Source organism: Crassostrea angulata, chromosome 10 (assembly GCF_025612915.1).
Source record: "Crassostrea angulata isolate pt1a10 chromosome 10, ASM2561291v2, whole genome shotgun sequence".
Classification (NCBI taxonomy): domain Eukaryota; kingdom Metazoa; phylum Mollusca; class Bivalvia; order Ostreida; family Ostreidae; genus Magallana; species Magallana angulata.
In genome coordinates, this window is record NC_069120.1 from 20,349,494 (window position 1) to 20,365,070 (window position 15,577).

The 15,577-nt window shown below is 29.8% G+C and overlaps 2 long non-coding RNA genes across 2 annotated transcripts; one reads left to right on the plus strand and one right to left on the minus strand.

Annotated features, from left to right (window-relative positions):
• Positions 1 to 1,150: 1,150 nt before the first annotated feature.
• On the minus strand, positions 1,151 to 2,452 carry LOC128165799 (uncharacterized). The gene is made up of 3 exons (XR_008241093.1): positions 2,364 to 2,452; positions 1,641 to 1,734; positions 1,151 to 1,216 (listed from the first exon to the last, which is right to left on the minus strand). It is a non-coding gene; the product is annotated as an uncharacterized LOC128165799 (long non-coding RNA).
• A 10,641-nt stretch (positions 2,453 to 13,093) lies between these two features.
• Positions 13,094 to 14,042, plus strand: LOC128164818 (uncharacterized). Its single transcript, XR_008240996.1, has 4 exons — positions 13,094 to 13,196; positions 13,452 to 13,483; positions 13,708 to 13,810; positions 13,975 to 14,042. It is a non-coding gene; the product is annotated as an uncharacterized LOC128164818 (long non-coding RNA).
• Positions 14,043 to 15,577: the final 1,535 nt, after the last annotated feature.

A 15,577-nucleotide genomic window follows, 5' to 3' on the forward strand; every position in this document is an offset into this window, starting at 1 on the left:
CAGATATATTTACCAAGCAATAGGAATTTAAAAACGATAGTATATAAAAATTTGACGTCAAGGCGGCGCAGTGAATATTCATCAAATTGATGGAAATTTCGGAAAAAGACCTTTTAATACCACCCAACTGCTTTAACAAAAACTATACGATGGCAAGGGATAAAGAATTTTCAGTTTATCGTCTTTTTTTCACTAATTGTTTAGCTAGAATTCAGACAAAGTGACTAAATATCAAGTACTTTTTACACACTAACTGGTGTAAACAGTTCTAAAATATGTACACAGAATCACTGTAGGAGACATTTCACAGTAATTTGACTTTCAGTTAGAAATGACCCGATTTTTTTTTCACAAAATCAAGAATGGAGGGAATATGCGAATGTTGGCATCTTGAAATGTAAACAAAAGATGAGAAATGAAGAATTAATTCTAATTTCCCTTCGTTTGTTAGGTTTTTAAAACATAGGATCAATAAGAAGCGTCAAAATGACGTTGCGGTAAGTTTGCGGTTGCGCCGGGTCACTGGGCGATGGCAATTTGGTCAGCTTACCAGGAATGATCCAATCATGCTATGGACAATAAATTTTTGACATTGATAAACTCTATCCTGGTGTACGTTTTTGTGAAATTTCAAGGATTTATCCTTTTCCCCAAGGAAATAAGAGTAAATGTCTCAATAATTTCCGAACAACCCTCGTATTCCTCTAGAACCACAGCTGCAGCTAGAGTTCACTATATAAAAGGCATGATAGTCACTTTTAAAATTGGCAGGGAATTGTTAATGCCGATGACTCTTAGTTGAAGAATGTCAATAGGATATCATTTTCTTTAAAAAGTTATGAGTGACAATGTCATAACGTATTTTGAACTTGTATCGTAGTTGGAATCAATTCCAGCTTGCTCTTTGCCATTTCAGACCAAGCATAAATAGTTGTTGGTCATGCGTCTTATATTTTTGCGATCCCACAGTAGTAGTGAATGTTAACTTTGACCACCTTTACAAAAATCTGCCAAGTAAACCCAAGCTCTTACAAGATGTAATTTATTCATAACAATGTAAAATAGTTTCATACATGTACTTTTTTTTTGTGCTGTTGATATTTTCAAATGATAAGTTATAAAACTGTTCATTATAAACATTCATTTAATATCTCAAACGTTTGTCTTTACAGCAAATCTTGGTCTCTTCTGCGACCAGCACTTCCAAGACCTGGCGCTAGATAAAATAAATATATAGGTAACGTTTAAATATGATAAAATATAGTTAAGTTATTAGAAAGGTAATAAATCATTTACCAATGTAATTATTCGAAAATTTTAAATCACGAAAATTAAAAACGTCTTAAGATACATTCAATGTCATATTTTTGGTATCATAACAGTGCATTTAATGATATTAAATTTATAGTTGGAACATATATATTTACTAATCAAAACACGTATGGATTGATTACCGAAACTGATAATCTCAACAGGTTTTGTAAATATTGACTATAAAGAAACGAAACCTTTGAAATGGAAATTTATAATTTGATTTTTTACCGAGTAACTATCAACTGCATCATGTTTTGTAAATATTGAATATGAAAAAACGGAACCTTTGACATTGCCACATAATTAAATTAAATTAAATTTCTTACAGAAACCACAGTCGCACGTTTGGATACCAATCGGTCGGTGGTAGATAGGAGTACATGTCCTTAACAACATCGAACATAGTTGGCTGCTAAATGGCTGCAAAAAAGGATAATTGTTCATTTAAAAAAAACATTATTTTTTTTTTAAATTAAGAAATACCTAATAAAATAGCAATAAAATGCTATACGTTTCATCTTCAGTTGTAAGACTTGGCTTTCTATTTAATAATGATAAATAAAATATGCACTTTTTAAGCCTGGTTATTAACGTTAATGAAAAAGTGTAACTAATGATGATGTTGAAATTACGTTTTCAAATCTCCTTCAAAATAAATAAAATCTAAATATAATTTATTTTTGATATTGCATGGAAAAAAACTAGTTTTAAAAGATATCCTCAGCTCAGAATTCTTGTGGTTGTATTGTAAAGTGAGTACTTTCAAATTTCTCGGAAGAAACATCGTGAAAAAGGTCAAGATTTTGAACTCATTTCATTATATTCATTATTTGTCAATATAACTTATCATAAATATTTGCTCTTTCATTTCACACCTTCAAAGATCGTGAAAAGCAATCACTTTTAAAAAAGTTGCATTTTTTAATTTTAATTACCCGTTATCTGTTTTGCTGTCGTGTTATTTAATCGTTGTTGTCTTTACAAATTATGTTTACGATAAGATACTTTTAAGTTATATTAAAAGGAGTACTTATAACAAGTTTACTCACACAATCATATGTCAACGGACAAATGTTTGGTATCGGTGCACGTGGTGGGCGGACGGGCATTCTGCCAAAACGAGTGGCGAATAGAGATTGTGCCTCTGGAAGAAACATAAAAAGGCAAGTTTGATCGACTTATTTAAACAGTAAATTACACAAGAGACCCACAGGCCTTAGCGATGACCTAGCACCATAACACCTATGTGAAACTGTCAGAGAGTCCCATGTTTATATTTTAAACTTCATTCTAGAGTCTAAACCCTAATTCGAGACTTCATTATTACCTCCACTTTTATTATTTTACGTTTGCAACATCAGTTCATAAAAATGAGTGGGGGCAAGATCCAGAGTAATCTTTGAGTGTCTATACCCTAGCTTTAGGGGTCATCAATTGTAAAACGTCGGGTAAAAGATACCTGCAGGCCTTAAAATATTCACAGTTTCATTTATAATTTTATATTGCCAAATAACAACTCATCATGTAATGTTCAATTTAAAGATGTGAAGACAACATACAGCCGACGGCATGCAATTGGTTACCCGAGTGACTTAAGTCAACTAAACATAAAATGTTTGCTATAAGACCATATTTTTCACTCCTCCCCAACATAAAAGGTCTTAAGTTTTCAAATTTTACAGTATTTGATCAAAAATGTTTTGAAAAAATTTTGGAAAGGTAAATTTTTTTTTAAAAAGGGACCAATAGCAATAGGTATCCCGTGTGCCCCAGAGGTGAACTAAAAATCTTTTGGCTGATTTATTTTACATGATGTTTACATTTTGTGAAGGAGAAGTCCAGCAAAAATTTAAAACTTCCAATTAACAAAAAATAAATAAAAACAAAAGCAGATTTTACTTTATAAAGTGTAATTATTAATGATTTAAATAATACTGACACATTGGAAACATCAAAAGAAAATTTAATTTTAATAATTGTTTATACTCACGCGCTTGTATCCCAACAAATGCCAGGAGATAAATTACAGCTAACGCCCTATGTGTTTTCATCTTCTATAGCAGTGTAATGTTTCTTCTAAGTGATTCAATTGAGGTTATGTTTTAATATTTAAGACTTAAGAATAAATAACCCCAATCTGAAAAAATCCATTTTCTGTCGTGAAATCCCATTTTATGATTTAGTGTTTTGACAGATTGATACTCGTTGATTGCATAAAAAATAAGCTAATTAAAAGAGACATTTTGAAATGCTAATTAATCATATTTGGCCTACTTTTAGCGTTGTATTTGTTTTCTTAAAACAAAGACATAATATATGACCATTTCTAACAAAATTAAGAAGTCATAATATTAAGAAGTATTTAAATTCCTAGGTATATTTGATGATGTCTACCTCAAAAAAGTAGAATTGCACAAACCGCTTAGTGTAATTTTTAGTAATAACCTATCTTATTAACGAAATGTTATCAAAATCTTAAGCAAGATTGGGCAAACGGGCAAAGTTAAATTTATATTAGATAGGAACTGTTTACAAAAAATATGTCTGTTTAATTAGAACAACCTTAGTACATGTATATACTGATGTAACATCGGATAATATATTTGGACCTTCTAGTCAAAAAATAAAAAAAAAACGTTCAGATAGAAGCGGCAAAAATTGTGGCGGGGGTAATAGAATGGCTCCCAAGCCACTTTTTTAGAGAAAGAGACTGGGAGTTACTACTGTATTCAAGCGGTCGATATATTCTTTGAATAACTCCTGTATATCTATTTAATCCTCCACATACAGAAACTTCAAATAAATGTTACACATAATACAAGAAGTAAATATACCATACGAGAATTATACTCAATACAGCTATACCGTGAGTCATTTCTCCCAAGTAAATAGGTACAACAAGGCTTTGGTGAAAATTATTTAATGAAATACAAAACTACTCCTCTTCAAGAAATTTAAAAAAAATATCGAAATTGTAACAATTTAAAAATTCTTTATTATAATTATGAGTCCAGAATAGGACAGACTTTACAGGCACAACTGAGGTTAAAGTTCAGTTCCCACAACTTTTGTATGTTCTGCAGAAACCTTTGTCACTCCCCATTCTGTAACAGTATTTAATGGAAAGTACTGAACATTATCTTGTATATTGTCTAAATTATATAAATGAAATAAGCTAGCTTCCAGATCCAACTAATCTTAATTTAATACTTTTTGGTCCCTCCAATCTTGGCACTGATTTGATCATGTATTTTCTGATTACTTTGTTTATTTGTTTGTGATAGTATATTTCTTTGTATCCCACAACCTGTCGCAAAAAACGGTAGAATTAATTAAACAGAAACAGTTTTGTTATCTTTACCTTTACATTGCATACCCGTCTCGTTTGATCTGACAATCAGCGACAGTTAAAGTAATTTAATATGGTCGATATATCATATATAGTTTTCTACATCAACATTTATCTTGGATTTTTAATATATAACCACAGGGTGTATATCGTTTGATCGATTCATATTTGTATCTTTATACTGTTATCAAAATGTGATATTGACGTCAGTAAATTTTTATCATTAAAATGCATGAGGACGGAGAGGGAATCGGGCTGGGTGGTCATTCACTCCTAAATACTGCAGATGAAGCAATCCTACATGTTATTGTTGATGATCCTAATTACTAAATAAAACATGACCTAGACCTTTTTACAGTTTTAAAATTCAATATTTAGGCAAAGCAATTGCTTGCTGCTTTTAATGCAACTAAAACAAATTTTCTCCTTAATTCTCACAAAAGACGGGATACAACATCCAAATATATACCCAAACAAAGCAAATGGAGGAAGTGTCTATGCATAAACATCTCAGATTACACTTTCAAAAACGGACTTTGGATCAAATACATGAATGTTATCGTCAAGACGGTCCCTCTAACTAACAAATTCAAATATGAATCACCAGTGACTTTTATTTTTCGCAGATTTGACCTATTATAGAGTACATGTATTTTGACGTTGTCTGCCGAAATATTACAACTGAGGTAGCACAACAAGTCGACAACATTATTACTGAACAGCCAGAACTAGACTTCATTGAGACGTGGCCATCCCAAAGGGTCCCGCATAAACAATGGAAATAGGAAGGAAGCATTTCAGAGGATTTTGCAATGATATTACTCAGTAACTTATGACTTACATGTTGACATTTTTCGGTTAGCATAAAACTTTTTGCTCTTATACCTTAACAACAGGCTTTTTGGGTTTAAGCTGAGCAAGACTGAGCCAGTGGGAAATGATTGATGGTTTAAAACTGAATTCTATAGAGATCTTTTATGACATTCACGTTTTTCAGTATCTACATGCACAGCGCTGTGAATGACAATCGGCATTTTTAAGAAATAGAAAAGAAAAAAACTCCTTAATGTAAACATTATAAAATAAGTTTAACACTTACAAACTACCCATATGTCTTAAAATCGTTTAGATGTGATTAAAATAACCATCTTATCTTAAATAAGTTATTGAATTGATTGTAAATATGGTTAGTATTAATTATTGTTAATGTACTCCAATACGTTGGATAACAGAAATAGCCAAGTGGTCTTACATGAAATAGTAGTATGACATTATCATGATTGTTAAGTTCAGTCTGTGGCCTTGTTGCTGAAGAATTCAACGAGCTCGTATTTGCAAAGAAAATATAATCTTAAAATGCAATATTACTATTTTCAAAGTAGCAGGGAAACAGTAGACGACGTCAATGCATTGTTAATACGACAACAAAATAATTAGATATTTTGAAATTGCTTTACGCTGAGATGGACAAAACGTCTTTATTTTAAAATCTTATAGTTCTGCTTGTATCGTTTTTGTGAATTCAGCTCTTATTTTCCTGGTGCAGCAAGCCCTGTAAAAATACCAAATAATATAAATTCAAAGAGAAACATTTTGAAAGATATGCAAGCCACTATCGTTTGCTAATTAAAGAGGTTCGTTTCTCTCTTTTTCGGAAACTATTTTATGTCACTTCTTATCTAAAAAAAATTGCATCATATATCAATTCTACTTGTATATTTATATTTAACAATGCACAATTAATCATATTTCATAAAATTGTCAAAAGAAATATGTATATATTTACAGAGTTAAGTAAGGGACTATATTTTGTGGCGGAAGGTTTTCAAGAAGACAATGAACAATTTTCATAACTCTATTTATATAATAGTGTTGTGTTGTGCATGTACATGTACTATGTCTAAATAGTAGTCAGGGTTTGATACATGGTGCACGAGCCGGAGGCAAGTGCACTATGTATCAAACCCTGACTACTATTTAGGCATAATACATGCACAATACAACACTATTGTTATTATTATGCCGACTGTTAAATATACTGACGTGCTTTGCTGTAAGTAGCTCTGACGTTCGGTGTTGACAAGTCCCTTAAAATAATCACCGGAAAAGCAAGCGTTTGTTGTTGTTTTTCAAATTACGTGTAATCAATTGATTTGATTGTTTATTTAATCAACAAGTTGTTGTACAATAAAAAGTCAACAAAGGTTTATGTTCTTTTCAAGGAATAGAGAAACGTTTGGCCTTACCGAGAAAACTCGAAATGTTTAGCAGACGAAATCTCAGTGAATTTTTTTTCTTGAACATTCTTTATCAAGCGTCATTAAAAAAAGCGTTTTTGTGATTCTCATGTAGAATTTCTTTGAAAAATGTTCAATCAATTTGTTCAAAAGTTTAAAGGAAAGGTAATGTAGTATGCTTACGCTATATAAATCCTTTGATACTATGCGAAAATAGATGAGTATTGAATATATAGTGACAAACTGACAGAAGGCATAATAATGTTTAAGAGTACTGTTACTTTAGCCTCCTAATTTTTAGCCCAGACTAAACTTCCAGATAGTTTGTGTATTACGAAATATTCATGTTGTTCTGAAAAACATTTTTGAACAATAATTTGATATTTCTATCGACATATTTTGGCATATTAAGCTTCTATTCCATACACGTCAAGGAAAAAAGTAACTCGAATATTTTGCCTAAAATTAGCTTATTCCATATTCCTTATGTCATATCTCAACTTTTTAAAGATGTGATCTCTATTTTTTTGCACTTTTGTATGAGACATTAAATGTATGCCTATTTGTTCGCAAAGTTTTGGAAAATTATATTACTTTTTGCGTTATAATTTGATTACTCCAAAATTTTGTAACAACCTTTACATTCGCTGTAGTACTCATCATATACTGGCATTTCAAGCCATCACTAAAACTAGTTTTTTTCTTTGAACTCTGACTTGGATATTACTTTTATCGTCACTACATGTGTTCAACTTCATACTGTATGTGAATCATAACTAAGTAATAGTCCAAACTATAAATATTTGTTTAATTTCTTCAAATAATCAATTTCCATGCCAAAAAGCAATAATTTTAGGAAAATTATCATTTCTGTTTGGTGCCCCATATTTCCAAAAAATGGCATGTGACATAGGTCAGAAATAAAATAAATGAACATGTAAGGTCCTCATCTTTATATCCAAGATATTTTTGGATGATTGGCATTACTAAGATTTCAGGTGCTAACATCCTTAAAACACAAAAAGACGACTGATATTCATGTATAATCAACTGGTTCTTCAGATTGTAGTTGAAAAATACTAATCTTCCTTATAAAACATTAATTCAATTTTTAATTTTATATCTATATCTATATCTATATCTATATATATATATCTCTATATATATATCTATATATCTATATATATATATATATATATATATATATATATATATATATATATATATATATATATATATATATATATATATATATATATATATATATATACACACACACACACACACACAGCAGGCTGATAAAACATTACAAGTATCGACACGATCCAATAAATTATAAGTCCCTGACAATTAAGTAACCCTCTTCCAAAAAGGCCAATATGTCACATCGCCAGCTGTGCAATTATGTCCAAGACACTTAGATAAATTTATACCTTATGTCATGTGCAATTTAAAGCAATTAGTTTAGTTATCACTTTTTTTATTCTTTATTATGAAGTACTATAACCAATTCAACATCATGATTTTCGAGCATGACTTTGTTACATCCCAAGTTTTATCAACACAAAGATGCTTCTTTCCAATAAAGATCCTTTCATACCCCGAACCAAACTTGAATTTATTATTTGTATTGTAAAGAAGCTAAATATACAGATGTTTTGGTTCGAGGCATCTCAATAGTCACGTTTAAATTCATATTGCACTTGGTCATTATGCCTAATATAATTAGCATTTAATCAAATTTATTTATTCGTTTAGCGCAGAAAGTGTGAGATTATATTATTACACCATGTACTAAAAGAATATCCACATCATAACATGTTTTTGCAACATGCAAGAATATATCAAAATCTATGTTTTGCACTATTTGAACTTAAATATGAGAAATGCAACAAACAAGTAAGTTCAAATGTTTGTCATGCGTTATTTGGTGTATATGCCCTTACAGGAACATGGTCACGATTCGGCCAATGTCTTCAAATAATATTTTTCTATTTCTATAGTTTACAAATCTTTAGTAATGCATTATCATTATTAAATGATAACATGCCTGAACATAGAAAACGGTCCCTTTTACACAATGAATTAGGGAAAATCTACTATGCATTTAATGATGTTCAAACAATAGTAAATAAATATAAAATATCCTGATTAGTGTTGTTATATTGTAGTTTAGATCATTTTTAATGTATTTTCTTAAATGAAAGTTAATGACATATTTATAAAGTCACGTCGAACACGCTTACTGTAATCTATGTCACGTGACACGCATGGCACAGAGTAACATTATAAAAGGTTAAGGGAGATCACATCCGGTAAACAACATAAGTTTGTAATGGAGAAGACCAGTAGAACTTTTGTTGCAAATTTTAAATATTAATTTTTTTTGCATATAATGAACATGAGCGCATTCAAATATTTGAAAAAATACATTGACTGGTCCAAGGATAAAATATTCCCAAATGCGCGCTTGTGTATTTTAAAATATTTTAAAATTTTAACAATATTTTAATGTGGGGCAGAGCTGAAGGTCAACAGAAACTGAATTTAAACAGTGCACTCCTATCATAAACAATGATTTATATCTCAAATGAAGTTTTTTAGGTAAGAAAGAGATTCTTTAAGAGTACGTGTATGAAAGATTAAGTAAATTTAGAATTAAAAAAATTTCAAAATTTATTTTTGCCAATTTACTGGGGACAGCATTTCACATAAACCGTTGTTGTAATAAAAATAAGTTCATAAAATTTTTTGTTTTTAACATTTAACTCGAAATCTTTACTATATTATGTAATTTTGCATAAACAAAAATACACTTTTAGCAAACTATATTTACATTTGCAAATATGTTTCCTTATATCAACCTTCATATGAACCTAAAGAATAGTAGAAAGTGAACTTTTTTCATAAAGTCACAATGTTAACCGCACGCACATTTAAACTGTTCACCGGGATTTGAACATTGTTGGTACTTGATCGATTCTTCTGAAAAGCCATTTAGTCTTCACACAATTTGATCACATGACCAACCAAGTTCATGTTGCGATGAACTCTATAACTTGCTGTTTATTTTTTAAATAAATGTTTTAGTATAAACATTTTTCAGTTTCTCAATCATGCAACTATAAACCTATTCAATTTTTTATAGAGAAAAGTTTTTTGACATTTTTTCCCACCTAAGAAAATATCATCCTTAGTGTCAAATGTTTTAGGATTTTTCAAAAAATATTCAATGGCCACAATCTCAAAAAATAGGTTATCGACATAAAAACTAAAATTAACAGTGCAATCAGGGATCTATAAAATACAATACTAATTTTTTCTTTATCATCACTAGAAGATTATTTTTTATTCATTCACATCGATTCTTAATTACATCAAGAACTAGCAAATAAAAACAGCTCGCAGATTCCAAAAAAATACCTATGAATTCGTTCAATAATGCTTTATTACAAAAGCTTAGTGTTAAGATAAAAACTGTAAAAAGTGACTTAATGTCTCTCTAAAAGGGAAAATTTATTGTTACTGAACTATTCATTCAAATGATACTTAATCAAAAATAGCCCTTAGAATTACTTTTTATTGGAATTGCAATGAAATCTCAGAAAATGATTCATTTTCAATATAATTCTCTTACTGTCATAAAGTACAGGAAAAAAGAAACTGAAATCAAATTAATTATGACGTCATAAAGGATCTAGCACCAAAATCGTTTACTAGATCTTGACCTAAAACTGGTTTACTTAGAGGTAATAAAAAACCATGGATGTTAATATGTTGGATGCAATGTTGATACTCACTTAGCTGGCAATCACCTGATGCAATAGTTACACTGTAACTGTATGTAATATAAGGTGTGTAGATGCCGGGGGAGAGGAACGTAGAGGATTATAAGCGGTCTGAAATACAAAGGTTTTGACCTGTCATAGCATTTAATTTTAATTGTCAATTTGGTGAACACCACATATCCCGGGAATATGTGCGAGTTTTTTTGTGTTTTTGGAGGGGTGTCGATCAGTATTAAATGCATCATATTATATGCTGTGGGTTTATGGCATCTTTTTTGTAAAATTCAGCAAAAATCATAGTATCGGTATCCCCAAGGGTCATGATTTTCACAACTTTGAATCTTCACTTCCTAAATATGCTTCCACACAAGTTTCAACTTTCCTTGCCAAATTGTTCTTAAAAAGATTTTTAGATATTTAATTCTATATATTCCTATTTAAAAACTCTACCCCCTCCCATTTCCCCCAAAGATTTCCCAGAAGATTTTACAAGATAAAACTCTCAACTCTCAATAAAAATTTGTTCCCCCCAACCTTTTAGCCCCATTCCATCCCAGGAAATCATGATTTTCATAACTTCAAATCTACACTCCCTGAAGATGCTTTCAAATAAGTTTTAGATTTCCTGGCCATACAGGTCTTGAGATAATTTTTTTTGAAAATTTCTTTAAAATTAATTTTCAGAACTTTGAATTCCCTTTGCTACGGGTGCTTTGTGCCAAGTTTGGTTTAAATTGGCCCAGTGGTTCTGGAGAAGATGTTGAAAATGTGAAATGTTTACAGACGGAGAGACGGACAGATGACAAACAAATAAAAATGTGAACAGAATAGGTCACTTGAACTTTCAGCTCAGGTGAGCTAATAAGGAAGATAATTTATTTATGTTTGTAAATCTACTGTCATTTTGTCATTGTAACAAAGTATATATTGACAAACATATTTTAAAATGATGTTTGTGATTCAAAATAAAAAGTTTATATTTTAAATGCTAGTTTTGCTTAAAGACAGACGAGACGTTCCTCAATTTTATATAATTTTTCTTGATATCTTATTCCTTATTTATTAACATTTAAACCAATTAATTCCGAAACATTCAGAGTATATTACCAGGCTCCTTTCGGAGCTAGAATATTTCGAATTTTCCTTAAAATACCACGCAAAGTGCATTTGAATGCTTAAAAGTAAAGTCATACTATATATTTTCAATTGAACAATTTATATCCAAATAAAAAAAAAATCATATGACATGAAAATATAATTATGAAATAACGAAGTGGAAATCTTCACATTGTGGAGATAGGAAAAAATTGAAATATGTCGCGCCTTACCTTTATTCAAAAATAGACATAAAAACTGGGATAAATAATTAACCGCATAATAATGCATCTTCTAAGGGCGATTTTGAATTCAATTAACATAAAAGTTAAATTTATGAAATTGGAAATAAATACTGCCTATTATAACTTTTTTTACACAGAGTTAAAATTAACAGGTTGATAAATGCATACATTTTGAAAATATTGACACAAACACATGTTACAGGGAAATCTCGTTTACAAAAACCTAACAACTTCCGTTTTCCCTATAGACATTGTATATCTAAAACGGAAGATGCAGATTGAGGGATGAGTTTTATCAATGACAGGTGTAATACGCCGTTTTGGTTGAATCTGTTGAAGGATGGATCAGACGACGGAGAGGATCGCAAAATAATTTTACCGATGAGTTTCAAGGAAAACTGACATACCTGTCTGCAGGGAATCAGTTTGTTTATGGTGCTCTTTAGGGAATCGGCGAAATATGTCGAAATTCTCTTATATAGTAAGCAATGAGGACAGGTATAATAAATTTAACTATATTTAATGTATCTCTAAGTCAAAGCAGATTTTGCATACATTCACTAAGTAAATATGACTATATTTAAGAATGAAGTTTAATAAAAAAAAAAATTGATAACATAATATTTCTTTGTTCAGTGAAATTAAAAATGCAATGATTCATAGATCACACACGATAACTAATCACGAAAGACAAAAGTACGTGTTGAGGTGAATCAATTAAAAATATAACATTTAACATTAGGAATAGACGGATTTTCCAGTTTGTATCTCAATCACCTGTCATTATAAATCATTGTCATAATAATACATTAATGTTGCTTAATTAGGTGAAGATTTAATATATTCTAATCTATAAGTAGTTGAATGTTCATTTTACTACCAAATTCCCAATATATAGTGATTTCAAGGGAAAACCTCCCTGAACATAAAAAAGTAGCCAAAAGTTCATTATTACATGTACAGTGCACATATCAAATTCCCAATTTTTGACTGAATTCATGGAAAATCCTCCCTTATCGTACATATAAAGGACAAAATATTATGTGTGTTCAGTTTAATTTTCAAACGACAACGAAAATTAATACAATCATAACCATGAAATTTTATATATTTGTGTTACTGGCTACTATTCTGCGCATTGGGCTCTGCCTGTCTATCTCCAAAACTCGTAAGTACTTTCATGGGTATCCAGTTCGACACTATGTTTCTTCTAAAGCAAAATAAGATGCATTTAGTTATTTGTTTATAGCTTTGCAGTACTCATAGTTTATTGCCGAACATTTCAGAAGCATATAATCAATGTTTGTTCTAAAATGATTTTTAGAAGCATGCAAAAGTAGCAAAACAGGAAATTCTCCGTTAAGTCTTCAAAATATAGCTTACATTGTTTTTCATGAATTTTGTTTTCATTTTTTCTTTCTAGCAACGAAGTATTTATGTCCGAAAAGTCTCTGTGTAAGTTTATAAAAGTACATGACTTTATTGTTTTTCATGCAAAGTGTATCACATGTTAAACGAGAAACTTTACTAATTTTACTTATAAATGTCTGATTATGTTTGTATTTTTTATATTATAAGCATATCTGCTTAAATGTTGCAATCAATGATGTGAAAGTGAAAAAATAACAATAATAAATGTATATTGCAAATTTTTACGACATTTGTTTTTCTTGTTTCAGGCTGACAATCCAGAGTGTAACGTTGCCCCCAAAAAGTTTTTACCATGTACATCGCTAACACCGCCAAACATTTACTCTTGTGACTGTCATCCTTTATCAAGAGGTAATTTCATAATTTGTTGATTCTTTTTCAAAAATAAAGCGATCTATTTTTTCACTGCTGTATATATCACATTATTGTTAACATGAATAAATAAGGTTTGTTAGACATATTTGCATATTTGATATTGTACTATACAATATACAAATTTTCTTGTTTCTTACTAGATACTGGTCGATAAAGACAATTATGGTACAAAACTAACAATGTCAAAATAAAGGCATATCTACATCTACTGTTTGTTTTGTTTTATCGTTGGAGAGAAACAAAATAATCTAATGGGTTGTTTAACAATCACGATCAATCAATTAAAGTGGAAAATTATGAAGTAGAAGTAATCTGAATATAATTTTCCTTTTTTAGCAAACTTTTCATACTGCATTCAAATAAAATAAGTCAACAAGCGATTCATACAAATATTATATTCTACAGACACACTTGTATATTTAATAATTTGTGCAATCATAACATCCCTGGGTTCGAAAACTCTTAATGAATATTATTATTTCATATCAATAAATGTAACGTTCAACAGAACTTGATACCGTTTAATTAAAGCGTTCATACTTTAAAATGAACGATACAAGGTTTTAAAGGTCAATCTCTATTTACCAATGTTTTTGTTAAAGTACTATTTTCTCTTGAAATTATTAGTAAACTTTTGGTTAATAAACACCAAAACAGAAAATCAGGTCTTGACTGCATTTTCAGACAAAACTATCTGCAAAATATAAGCTCTCTTTTTCAGCCAACCTCGTTTTTTGATGTTTTAAATCATGTTCAGGCAAAAGAAGTTTTATATCAATAAATATTTAGGAAAATATTATGTAAGAAATACGTTATATGTAAATAGAATTACAGTGTTTAAGGTGATAATCAAGAATAATCTCTGGAAGGAAATTAAAATGAAATAAACAAATTATATTTGTACAAATTATTCGAATTATTTTGACATATTGTTTAGTATTTTCATGATTAAGTAGCTTTTTTAACAAGGAATTTTACGTTTAAAACTGTGACCCAAAGATGAATTGAAGAAAATGAAAACACAACGGTTAATCGGCGTTTTTTCTTTAATTTATCAGTAATAGGGAAAAACCACAAAAATATTTGTTATCTCTTTCATTTCCTGTATTTATTGTTCGCAAGTTTGTAAACAAGGTGCACTGTATAGGGACCTTAAAATTTCAACTCAAACTTAATAGTTTTTAATTTCTTGGCCAGTTTTTAAAATGCATCGTTTATTCATACACTTAATATGTACAAGACATACAAACGTATGTAAATTATTGTGTTCTACAACAAGTTCGTGTGCGTTTTTACCACTAACTTTTATTTGCTATTATAATTAAAAAGAAAACAAAAGATGCCGTATTTAATTTAAAATATAAAATACTTACATGTTTAATCCAAACAATTGAGTTTATAACAAATTATTTTTCTGGATCAAAAAGTAATATGCATAAAACAAAGACAATAAGAATAGTTTAATCATTTGGAATTGGTGTGGGAAAGCCGTGAATAATATTAAATTATTGATATAGATAAATGCAATTCTTGAAAGTCCATTGATCAAAGAAATTAGGAAATTTACATTTTAATTTTCTAGTTTCAGTATCAAAAGTTTGAAATGTACTTTTTCTATATTCTTCAGAATTAGTAATTAACGATTTCAAATCTGTTCAGGAGAACAACTCATAAAAAGGTGTATTAAGAAAAACTTGTTAGGTTTTGTTTTAAGATGTGGACAACATTTGTAGATCTGTAAAT